Genomic DNA, 12,182 nt, shown 5'->3' on the forward strand with positions numbered 1-12,182 from the left:
TCTAGTGGGGTTGGACTTGGTGAGGCTCTTCTGAATACTATGAGAGTGAACTTTAACTTGGTAAAGGGAAGTCAAGGTCAGGGAAATACTTGGACCTTCTGATTTGGTACTGGATGCTTCATCTAGTGTAAAGTATCAAGGCCATATGATATATGGAGTGGACATTTTTCATTTGGGGGCTACCCTTGCTTCTGAACTCCTTTGCTACATGTATAGTATGAATCTTGATGAAGGTAGAAACATCACTTCAGATTCTGGAAGTCTCAAAGATGTGTTCAGTTTCCCTGCCTCCCTTGCAGCTACAAGATGGACAGATGACCTAGGCTTAACCAATTAGGTACACTCACCCACTGTTGGGGTCCATCTTCCCCCCTAGATGGAAGGGGCCTGATGCACCTCCCCCAGCTGGGGAATGCAACCCTTCCATCCTCTCTACATTGGAATCCGGAGAAACCGGTCGGGCAAAGAGACCCCCGACTTAGCTGGCAGCCAGCCTGGCGCCTACCAGCCCCGCCCTGGTTTGGCGCGCTCAGAGTGACGTAGCCCCTTGGAGGTCAAGTGACCAGCCCCTTGGAGGTCAAGTGACAGCCTTTTGGCCTATGGGAATCCTGGCCAACCCCCTTCCCCCGATCATCTACCCTTGCCCCTCTCTCAATAAAGTTAGTTCGCTCTCAGAAGCTGACTCCGTGGTCTATGTACGTAGGTAGGAAAACGGTCACATTGCCACGCGGGTCGCGCGCACGCCAGGACGGAGACGCCCCTACGTCTCACCCCGACAGACCTGCAGGCCGAGGGTTGGGGGAGAGGACGATACGAGGGTAATAAGAGAGAAAGGAATAAGCATTTGAGCCGGAGCAGAGAAAGCAGTCCCTACAACCCACACTCTGGAGATAGAGAAAGCAAGTAACATAAGGAAAAGAAGAAGGCTTGCATGAAGGGGCAGCAGTCACAGGAAATTCATGTGCCTGCATTAAGGTGGCTGAGATAGTATCCAGACTCTATAATGAGAAGACTCAGTGGGACTGCCCACCATGTTTAGTGCTTCCCTAGATCAGAGAAGCCCTCTTAGGCCAGTCTTTTATTTTGATTTTTATCTTTTTTTTTTTTGCTGCAGAATCTCTTCTTTATTTTTGGGATGTTCTAAAAGAAGAGCCTGTGGAGAATCTCAGTTCGACGTGATTTGTTCAGCAGGAGACCCCAGGAAGTATATATGTGAAAAAAGTGAACAATAGAGGGATAGGGGAAAGACTACAAAGAACACACTGTCCAGTTTCCTCTTAATGCAAATGGAGGCTTGACTTTTTCCTGAGACCCCTGAGAGGCAATAAGAACATTAAGCACTTATTTACTAGGTCTTTCCTTATTCCATACCCTCTGGGGACAGTAATTTCTATGTACTTCTGCACACAGGCCAAATAGTCTTCCTATGGATTCTAGAAAACCTCAAGGCAGGCAGATAAGCCCCAGTAGAGCAATAGGGCCCCAATAGAGGCCCGTGGACCAAGCAGTATTACAACTGCTCATTACAGTGGGGACATATGAAACTTCAGTTTGCCCATAACCTGGTCCTTGTATTCTCCTAACAGTATCATTTAAGTTTACTTCTGTTCTGCTTAGGTCAGTCAGAGTAACTATTGGTGGCTTGCTGTCAGAATGCCTAATGGACATGGAAGAGGCATGGCAGTTGGGTGAATCACCCTGGATACCCTTCTTGCTGCCCTGGTTATACTTTTAGGCCTGGGCTGGTGGGTTCTTCCCCCTAAATCTTCCATTTCTCCAAGCTACTGCCTAGGTTCTGATCAGTACGGGAGCTCTGACCTGCTCTGTTTCCGACCTGGGCCGGTTCACCCCTCCTTAGGCAACCTGGTGTTCTGTTCCAGGGAGGTCACCATATTGATGCCAAACTGAGCCCAGACACCTGATCGGCGTAGCGCACTGCAGCCCAGAACTCCCCGACGCAAGCGATCCTCTGGGCTCAGCCTTCTGAGTAGCTGGGATTACATGTGCCACCGCACCTAGGTTCTGGTCATCATCTCTTACCTAGATAACCTGCTCAGCTTGTTTCTGTAACACTATTCTCCTCCTACATTGCAGTCCAAGCTATAACAACAACAACAAAAAGATCCAAACAGGATTTTGGTGGGAGGCATGAAAATTCTTTAAGTAACCTCTGCCTCATAACTTTGCCCTTTAGGCATGGTGGATCGTGGTCAAATCTCAGATTTCTGAAATCCTATTCAGGTCAATTTCTATAGAGAGAGTTTCACTCAAAGAAATGCAGCCAACCTAGTAATAAAGTCACCTCATAAGGTTGTTGTAAAGATTAAATTATATGGATTTAGTGCCTGGCATGCAGTAAATGCTAGCTTCTTTGTCCTTAGATTTCTGTTTAGTAGACTATTTTTTTTTAGAACACTTTTGGCTTCAAAGCAAAATTGAATGGAAAGTACAGAAGTTTCTGATCTACATTCTGTTCTTATGTACATCTAGCAATATCTCATAGCAAAGCAGTGCATTTATTAGAATCAATAAATCTATATGGCTATAACATTATCACTCTGAGTCCATAGTTTACATTAAGTTCACTCACTCTTGGTGTTGGACTTTCTATGGGCTTGGACAAATGTATAATATATATTTGTAAGTGTAGAGTAACATGCATTTACTACTCTATCTTCCCATGCATTCTTTATGCCTTCAATCTTAAGCCCTAGCAACCACCAGTCCTTTTACTATCTCTATATTTGTGCTTTACAGAATGTTATATAGAATGTAGCCTTCTCCTATGAGCTTCTTTCACTTAATAATTTGCATGTAAGACTTCTATATAACATGAATGAAAATGAAGCCAATTGTTGAATGTGGTTTAGGAATAAGAGGAGGAGGAATGAAGGAGAGTGACAGGGTGAATCAGATCAAGGTACATTGTGTGTGCATGTACACATGACAAAATCAACCTCCCCTTGTAACTAATTGATGCTATAAAAATGTGGATAAAAAAATCTTCTATATGGCTGGGTGCTGGTGGCTCACTCTTGTCATCTTAGCTACTTAGAAGGCTAAGATATGAGGACTGCAGTTTGAAGCCAGCCAGGGCAGAAAAGTCCCCGTGAGACTCTTATCTTCAATAAATTACTCAAAGAACTGGAAGTGGCACTGTGGCTCAAGTGGTAGAGTGCTAGCCTTGAGCACAAAGAGGCTCAGGGACAATGCCCCAGACCCTGAGTTTAAGCCCAAGGACAAGCAAAGGAAGGAAGGAAAGAAGGAAGGAAGGGAGGGAGGGAGGGAGGGAGACTTCTGTATGTATTTTAATGTCTTAAAAGCTCATTTTTTTTCTTAGCATTGAGTTAGTGTTTAGATGTGCCAGAGTTTATTTGTCAAATCATTTACTGATGGACACCTTGGTTACTTCCAACACTTCTATAATATGATAAGAGAATGTTGAGTTTTATAAGAAAATGCCAAACTTTCTTCCAATGGGGATATATCATTTTCTGTTCTTAACACTATGAATGGAAGCTCCTGTTGCTCATCACAGCGTTTGTGTTGTCAGTGTCTTTTATTTTGACCATCTGTGAAGATGTGCATTGGTAGCTTGTTTTGACTTGCATCTCCACAGTGGCAAATTATGTAGAGCATCCATCCATGTGTTTCTCTAGTGAAGTGTGTATATTCAGGTCTTTTAACCAGTTTTAAATCAGGTTCTTTTCTTATTGTTGAATTTTAATAGATCTTTGCATGTTCTATATACTAGTTTTTTTTAATCACATCTGTCTTTTGAAAATGTTCTAGTCATTTTCATTTTCCAGCTCTTGACACCATTTTTTATATAGCAGTCCTTTTACTTGTTAATAAAGTCCAGCTTACCAATTATTTTTTCTTTGCATATTTATTGTTTTATAAAATATAATTTTATTGTTCTTAATAAGGTGTTGTATAGAGTGGTTACCATTTTATAAATCAGGTAATTAGGACATTTCCTTTGTGTGTATGTGTGTGCCATTTCTGGGGCTTAAACTCTGGGCCTGGGCACTGTCCCTGGGCTTTTGTGCTCACAGTTAACACTCTATCACTTGAGCCACAGCTCCTTTTCTGGATTTTTTTGGTAGCTAATTGGAGATACGCATTTTACTGGGTTTACTGCTCAGGCTGGCATTTGAACTGTGATCCTCAGACCTCAGCCTCCAGAGTCGATTAGACAGACAGGCGTGAGCCAATGACACCCCTTTCCTCATTTTCCCTGAGTTTCCCTCTCCCATCCCTGCCCACTAGTTTCATAAATCATTTTCCATATAGTGTGTACTGAATAGAATGATTACATTTGTTCACCCTCCCTCCCTTTCTTCACTCCCCACCCCAAGTCTTTTTTGTTTGTTTGTTTGTTTGTTTTGCCAGTCCTAGGCCTTGGACTCAGGGCCTGAGCACTGTCCCTGGCTTCTTTTTGCTCAAGGCTAGCACTCTGCCACTTGAGCCACAGCGCCACCTCTGGTCATTTTCTATATATGTAGTGCTGGGGAATTGAACCCAGGGCTTCATGTATATGAGGCAAGCACTCTTGCCACTAGGCCATATTCCCAGCCCCCCCCTTTTTTTTCTGTAGTATGTCGCTTATATTAGTTATATGGGGAGGGAGACTTTGTTGTTACCTTTCCACACATATTTACAATGTCTTCCGTCCTTCCTTTTATTTATTTATTTATTTTTGGTTTGGGGCTTGAACTCAGAGCCTGGGTGCTGTCCCTGAGTTTTTCTCCCAAAGCTACTGATCTACCACTTCTGGTTTTCTGGTGGTTAAATGGAGATGAGTCTCACATACTTTCCTGCCTGAGCTTTCTTTGAATCATGATCCTCAGATCTCAGCCTCCTAAGTATCTAGGATTACAGGTGTGAGCCACTAGTGCCCAGCTTGCAATGTATTTTAATCACTCTGACCCCCTTTATCATTCTGTCCTTTATCACTTCCCAACAGCTCATGAATGCTTACTTTCATGGTTCACTAGAACCTTTGGTGTTGAGGCCTATAGAGTCATCACTATACTCATCTAGATTTTTTCCTATGTTAATTTATTTATTTGTTGGTCCTGTGCCTTGAACTCTGATCTTGGGTGCTACTATTTGAGCTACTACTTCCAGATTTTTCTGTGATTAATTGGACATAAGCGTCTGATAGATTCAAACCACATCCTCAGATGTTAGCCTCCTAATTAGCTAGGATTATAAGCATGAGCCACTGGTGCCTGGTTTCCTATGTTATCTTCAAATTTAATAGCTTGAGATTTGTGGTTCAGCTTGAGTTAATTTTGGTGAGGAGTGTGTAAGGTTTGTGCCGATGCTCATGGTTTTTCTCTATGTGTATGTCCAGTTCTAGCATAATTTTTAAGTCAATCTTTTCTTTATTGTATTGCCTTACATCTTTGGTAAAATTCAGTCATTCCATTTCTAGGCTTTCCAATCTCATCCATTGATTTGTTTGTGTATTCTTTCACCTGGGCCACACAAATCTAATTATTGTAGCTTTATATTGAAAGCATTTTTTTTGCTTTTTTATTGAAAGCAATTGGTGTCAGTCCTCTAACTTTACTCTTATCTTTCAATATTATATTGGCTCTTCTGGTCTTTGTTTCATGTAAATAGTTTGTTGATGCCCACAAACTAACTTGCTGTGATTTCAACTGACATTGCACTTAATCTATAGCCCAAGTTAAAAAAAAATGACATGGTGACAATATTGAGCCTTTTTTAAATCCATGAACATGGAATGTCTCTCCATTGATTATTGGTTTAGTTCTTCTTTAGCTTTTTCTGTTTTTTTTTTCTTTTTAATTTTCTTCTTTAGCTTATTTGTTTATTTATTTATTGCCAATCCTGGGGTTTGAACTTAGGGCCTGGGCTTCTTTTGCTCAAGGCTAGCACTCTACCACTTGAACCACAGCATCATTTCCAGCTTTTTTTGTTTATGTGGTGCTGAGGAATCGAGCCCAGGGCTTCATGCATGCTAGACAAGCACTCTACCACGGAGCCACATTCCTAGCCTCTTCTTTAGTTTTTTCAATCAGTTTTGTAGTTCTCTCTTATATATGTAAGATATATCTTACATATGTAAGATAATATCTATGTGTATATGTCTTATATATGCAAGACACAGACATCTTTATATATCTATATATTTACATCTTGCATATATTTTGGTAGATTTATACCTGAGTATCTTATTTTGAGTGTTCATGTAATAACAGTACTGTATTTTTATCTTCAGATTCCATTTGTTCATTGTTGGTATTATATAGGAAAGCAATTAAGAGGCCTTATAATGAAGAAGAGATTGCTCTGGTGTATTTTGTGATTACTCCTTTTCCCCACCCCTTGTAGGAATTGTGAGGATACTTTGCTCTGATATTCACTGGAGAACCTGGTAGAGCTCCTGGAGGTAACACTCACAGAAGTATGTCCTCCCACTCCCACCCCTGCCCCCGTGAGAAGTTCCCCTTCAGGTTTTGACTTTCAGACTCCCTACACTGAGCCTTCAGCAATTATCTGTCAGGTCTTTCTGCTCTGGCACTTGTTCAGGTAAGTTGTGGGTCTTTGCGTGTGTCTGTCATTGTCCACTTGGGAGGTAGAGAGCTGTCTGTCTTGTGCGTTACTTTTCTGATGGACCTACGAAGAGCTGATTTTCCAGTCCAGTGGTTTACTTGTTAGAATATAGTAAAAACTTCTAGCTACTTACATGCTGGACCAGAAGTCTGTGGGAGGTTTTTCATTTATCTTTTGTTTTATTTGCTTGTTTTTTAGATGCATTCTTGCTGCCTCATGATCCTCCTATATCAGTCTCTGAAGTGCAGGGGTCACTGTGCCTGGCTAGAATTTAGTGATTTGCTTTTTCATTTAAATTTTATGTTAAATAAATAACATAAAACTTACCTTTTAACCACCTTTGTGTGTCTAATTCAGTGGCATGGAAAACATTTATACTATTGTACAACCACTCTGAAATCCATCTCCAGAACTTTTTCATCCCCCTCAACTGAAAATTAAACACTGAGCACTGCTTTTGCACTAAAAGAGTGCTAGTGTTTCTATTATTGTTGATGCCATTGCTGTTAGGAAGTTTTAAACACTGCAACTGTCCTGATGAGGTGCTGAACATCATTCTCAAGAGCAGGTTTGGGGTGGGACTTTATGAGATGCTTTTGAGAAGGGAGCTAATGAGATTAAGGGTTCCACGGCAGAGAGAAGGGCCACTAATGGAGAGAAACTGTGAAAGGAGCACGGCGATGCTCCTTTAAGTCAGAGCTGAGCAAACTGCCCTGAAAGTTGGTCTTAAATGGCAACATTTGTCAAGGTAAATGCCCTGTATCCACATTGACTTCGTCTCACTGGTTTTTGTTTTATTGTCTCATCTACCCAGCAATGGAACCTTGAAACACCCAGAAAGACAGATGAGAAGATTCTATGTGCTAATCTCATTTCCAAATGTAATTGGTGTCTGAATTATGAAGCTCTCTGCTTCTAAAGGCTATGTGAACAGAGACATCCATCCTCCTCTCCATCGAAGTGGGCCCGGGCGTCACTGTGATCCATGCTCATGGTTCCAGCAAGGGAGAAGAAGGTGAGTGGGCCCATGCTTTCTGGAGGGCAATTTGGCAATACGTATTATTTTTTTAAGTTTATATTTGTAGAATCTACAGCCTGCCAATTTTATTTCCAGTGTTTAATTTATACCAAAGAAGTAATCAGATGACTGGGTAAAGAAGTTTGTGTTAAGGTGTTGGATGCAGCCTTGTTTATAATTTGTGAAAAATTGGAAACATTCTAAATGCTCAACAGTAGTGGCCAAGACACATGAATTATGGCATACCTACACAGTGGCATGCTTACTATACAAGTGTGGGTCAGAAAAGATTTCCCCAGTAGTCAGGTATATCCTGAAGAGTTTTCTCTGGCTTACGTTTTTCCCAGAATTACTTAGTTTAGTACCTAAACTCGATCATATGTATATGTATATACATATATATCGACACATATGCACACATGAACATATGTATAGATATGCATATATTATACCACATTCTCTGCTGTGTATATATGAATAACAATGCCTCTCTTTGGCAAATGTTTATATAGGATAACATTTTTATGTATGTCCCTAGAACATGGTAGAGTATCTTAAAATTGTCTTGGGGAGAAATTTGCTCACTCTATCCCAAATAAACTTGGCAGGAAATCAGAATGAAGTGTAGAAGTACAGAAAAGGTAACTGTATGTGACACACAGCCTTCTGTACCAAGAGACTCTGGCTGGTAACATGCAGGCGGGGGTCAATGAGAGAGACTCCAGGGACAGACCCTGATGGCTGCCTCCTTTGTCCTTTGAGCCCATTCCTCATTCTTTCTGCCTAGAACCTGGACATGTTGCCTCAATGTGCAGCCAACACTGGACAATCTCAGCAAGACTGGAAGAGGTCTGACTATGGAAGAGAGGAGCAGAGAAAAGAAGAAGCATGCTCAGGACATGCTTTTTTAATTACAGGTGCCATTTTGTCATTGCATGTGTTTCTAAACATAGTCATAATACAATTGGTATTGTATTTTTCCCTTCCTTCTAAACCCAAATGATAAATAAATAAATATATCACCTACAAATAAAGAACACACTAATAAATTAAATAAAACAAAGATTTTTTAAAAAAAACAACACACACAACCGGTCATTGTGTGTCACACATGCATCAGGCGTCCATCATGAATCAGGAGTACCATGTTTTGAAGTGAGGAGGGTGCTCCGTCTAGCCAACAGATAGTTAGGCAGCAAAAATGCCTGGGCCTTGCCTACACCTTCCCAGTCTGGACTCATGCATTGCTCCAGCCAATCACTGGAGGACAACCAATCACTCCAGTGCAGAAGTAGATGTTCAAGGGTTCTGGAATGGTAGAGGGCTGCCCTAGAACCTGGGTTCTGGACACATTGGACATTATGTGGATGCAGCTGGTTAGTTGACTGCTCTACTAACAGATTGACTTTATTCTGGAGCAGCATTCCTCTTATGACTGTGTTTCTGAATCCTCTGCGATCACCAGCCAAAGTGTGTGGAAAGTATACTATGGTAAGATCTCATTGAACTGTATAAAGGAAATGATTTCCACTGCCTCAAATTCCCTTTAGACTTGGAAATGTTTGCTATGCATGGCCTAGGTGTGTAGCATGGCCAATAATCATGAAGGAGAGCTTATACCTGTGATGTCTCTGAACCCTCCAGTCCCAGAGCAACTATAAGAACAGGTTGCATCAAGGCCATTAAGAACCTTAGTGGATGGGCTGGGGATATAGCCTAGTGGCAAGAGTGCCTGCCTCGGATACACGAGGCCCTAGGTTCGATTCCCCAGCACCACATATACAGAAAACGGCCAGAAGCGGCGCTGTGGCTCAAGTGACAGAGTGCTAGCCTTGAGCGGGAAGAAGCCAGGGACAGTGCTCAGGCCCTGAGTCCAAGGCCCAGGACTGGCAAAATAAATAAATAAATAAATAAATAAATAAATAAATAAATAAATAAAAGAACCTCAGTGGCACCCTGATCAGAATACAAGTGTCAGCAAATACAGTCAGAACAATAGAGCTCTTTCTGCATGGAGCGAAGACCTGAAGACACTGGATATGGGCAGATGGCTGTGTTTCTTGGTGCCACTTCCTGAGGAGCAGTTGGAAGTCTGGTGGGAACTCTGGTTGCTCATCTACTTTCAGAGCCCTAGGATTAGGGTTGACTGGCTATGGTGATGTGCAACACAGGAAGGTCTAGGGCAGCAGCATAACAGAACCCACTTATGTTCTCCAGGTGACCACAGTTGCATTATGGAAGGTGACCTGTAAAACAATGCACCTATCCAGCAAGAGCGGATCTCACCCTTCCCCTAACCAAACTGGACAGGGTTGTGTGTGGGAGGGGCTGCAGGAGCAGCTCCCATCACAGCTCCACCCATTCTGGTTCTGCCTGAATCACAAGACTCTGGCCATGCCCTCTATTTTTCTTATTTCTCTCTGAGAAATGGGATGTAAGACTTGGGGCCACGCCCACATTCCATGCTGCCCAGCAGCAAGCTACTGCTTTATTGGCTTATCCCACTATCAGCAGTTGAGGGAGGTAGAGGTGGTAAGTGGTGAGCGCAAGAATTGAGGTGATTTTGGAGACACAGTAGGAGATACAGTCAGAGCTTGTGGTGAGTAGAGGTGATTTCAGAGAGCCTGGGAGGTGTCCCCCGCTCCCCTCACATCTTCACGGTCCCAGCGCTGGGATGTCTGAACAAACAAGACAAAAAAAAAATAGCTGCTGGAAAGAAACTACTGCAGGAATACCAGCAGAGAAATTGTCCTGGTGGACCTGCAAATCCAAGAAAAGGAAGAACACTGAAAAGGGAGGGAACCCCAAGACACACACTGCTGGGGACTGTATTTCAACTGAGGCTGAGGCCAAAGACCACACTGACCCTGAGCCTCCCCCTTCACTGGGCACAGTCAGAGCTGCCAGGGTCCAGAGCGCCACAGCTTCCAGTAACACCAAGGACCTGGAAAGGTGCTACCAACACCTGCTTCCCGAACTCCAGCAGAACACGGAACCAGCAGCTCTGCAGTGAGATCAGACAACTGAAGCAAGAAAGGAAAGATCTGCAGGATCAACAGGGGAAGAAGAATGAGAAGATGGCCTATGTGCGGGAAGCACAGGAAACAGAGCTGGAGCTCCACGAGCCATCAATACAGACACTGGTTTCAGAAAAAATTCGACTTACAATCTGCCCTGGCCCACATGCAGCAGGTGGCCGATGAAAGAGCACTGGAGCAGGAGCGTCTTCTCAGTTGCCTGCAGGCTTCCCAGCAGTGCATGACAGAGGTAGAGATGACACTGTCTGGGGTCTCCACCATGCAGAATGAGACCAAGAAGAACAACCTAGAGCTCGTAAAAGCCCCGAATCATGTGAAGCTGCAGCTCCAGAAAGAGGCCAGAAGCTATGAAGACCTGGAGGAAGAGAACACCAAGCGGCAGGAGAGGCTGGAAGTGCTCCTGACACAGAGGGCCGACATGAAGATCAAAACTCACAAGTGTCAACAAGCACTAGGGGAGTGGGCAGAGTTGGAAAGACAACTAGATGGCAAAAAAGAACTGGTGACAACATTAAAGTTGGAGAGAGACACCTTTGTGGAGGAACTGAGGGTAGAGAGCTCCATGAAGAAGGAGAAGGTTCTGCGAGAGGAGAAAGAGCAAGGGATAAGGCAGGTGTTGGACCTGGAGACCAACCTGGTAGAACTGAGAAAGTAGCTGACAGAGCTGCCACCTCCACAGACCCCTGCAGAACCATCTCATGCTGAGCAGTAGCTGCAGGCCCCAGCCTTCCAGTTGCAGAAGGAGCTCAAGAACCTGGAGGAACAGCTTCACTTCCAGATACAAGAAAACCAGAGCCCCAGTCTCTAGAACCTGGAACAGCAGCGGCGGCTGTGGATATTGGAGAAGGCCGAGGAATGGGATCAACACAAGATCTTTGAGAGCATGAGATGCACACTCATACACAGCCAAGAGCTGAAAGATCAGCTGGCCTATCTGTAGGAAGCCTTCTATAGACTGAGTGGTGAGAAGGAGGAGCTCACCAGCATCCTGCATCCAGAGCAGCAGGCAAAGAAACATCTGCAGGAGAAGCTGAAGCAGGGAGAGAAGCTAGAGGAATGGAAAGAGATGGCTGAGATTGAGACAAGCGGATCAGATTCTGCAGGAGCTGCATGACCAGTTCCTGGCCCAGCGCAGGAGCTCAAAGCTGCCTGTGATCAGCCCGTGGTCTACAATCAACAGCTGACCTCAGAGAGGAGGCCCTGCAGCAGCTCCTGCTGAGGCACACCCAGCTGCTGGAGCCGCTGAAGCAGGAGCAGGGGCAGAGAAAGATGGGAGACCAGAGGGTCCCTCAAAAGTTACAGAACACACCAAAGTGCCCAGAAGCAACAAAACAGGAGAAAGAGCAGCTGCAGGCCCAGCAGAGCTTCCTGGCTTTCCTTAGGGAAGGTGAAGTGATGAGCAAAGAAGAAGAAAAGGGTGGGGAGGTGACTCCCCCTGATGTGTCTGTTCCAGAGGACGTAGACAACCCACCACCATGTGGGATTTTAACCTTCAAGTGCCAGCAGCGGCTGAATCAAAGAAGGCGAAGCTCAGC

General features: G+C 43.8%; 1 long non-coding RNA gene across 1 annotated transcript; it reads left to right on the top strand.

Moving 5' to 3' along the window:
* Positions 1 to 1,052: 1,052 nt before the first annotated feature.
* On the top strand, positions 1,053 to 8,307 carry LOC125352341. The gene is made up of 3 exons (XR_007211162.1): positions 1,053 to 1,204; positions 7,406 to 7,606; positions 8,218 to 8,307. It is a non-coding gene; the product is annotated as an uncharacterized LOC125352341 (long non-coding RNA).
* Positions 8,308 to 12,182: the final 3,875 nt, after the last annotated feature.

The sequence above is a fragment of the Perognathus longimembris genome, chromosome 6 (assembly GCF_023159225.1).
Source record: "Perognathus longimembris pacificus isolate PPM17 chromosome 6, ASM2315922v1, whole genome shotgun sequence".
Lineage (NCBI taxonomy): Eukaryota > Metazoa > Chordata > Mammalia > Rodentia > Heteromyidae > Perognathus > Perognathus longimembris.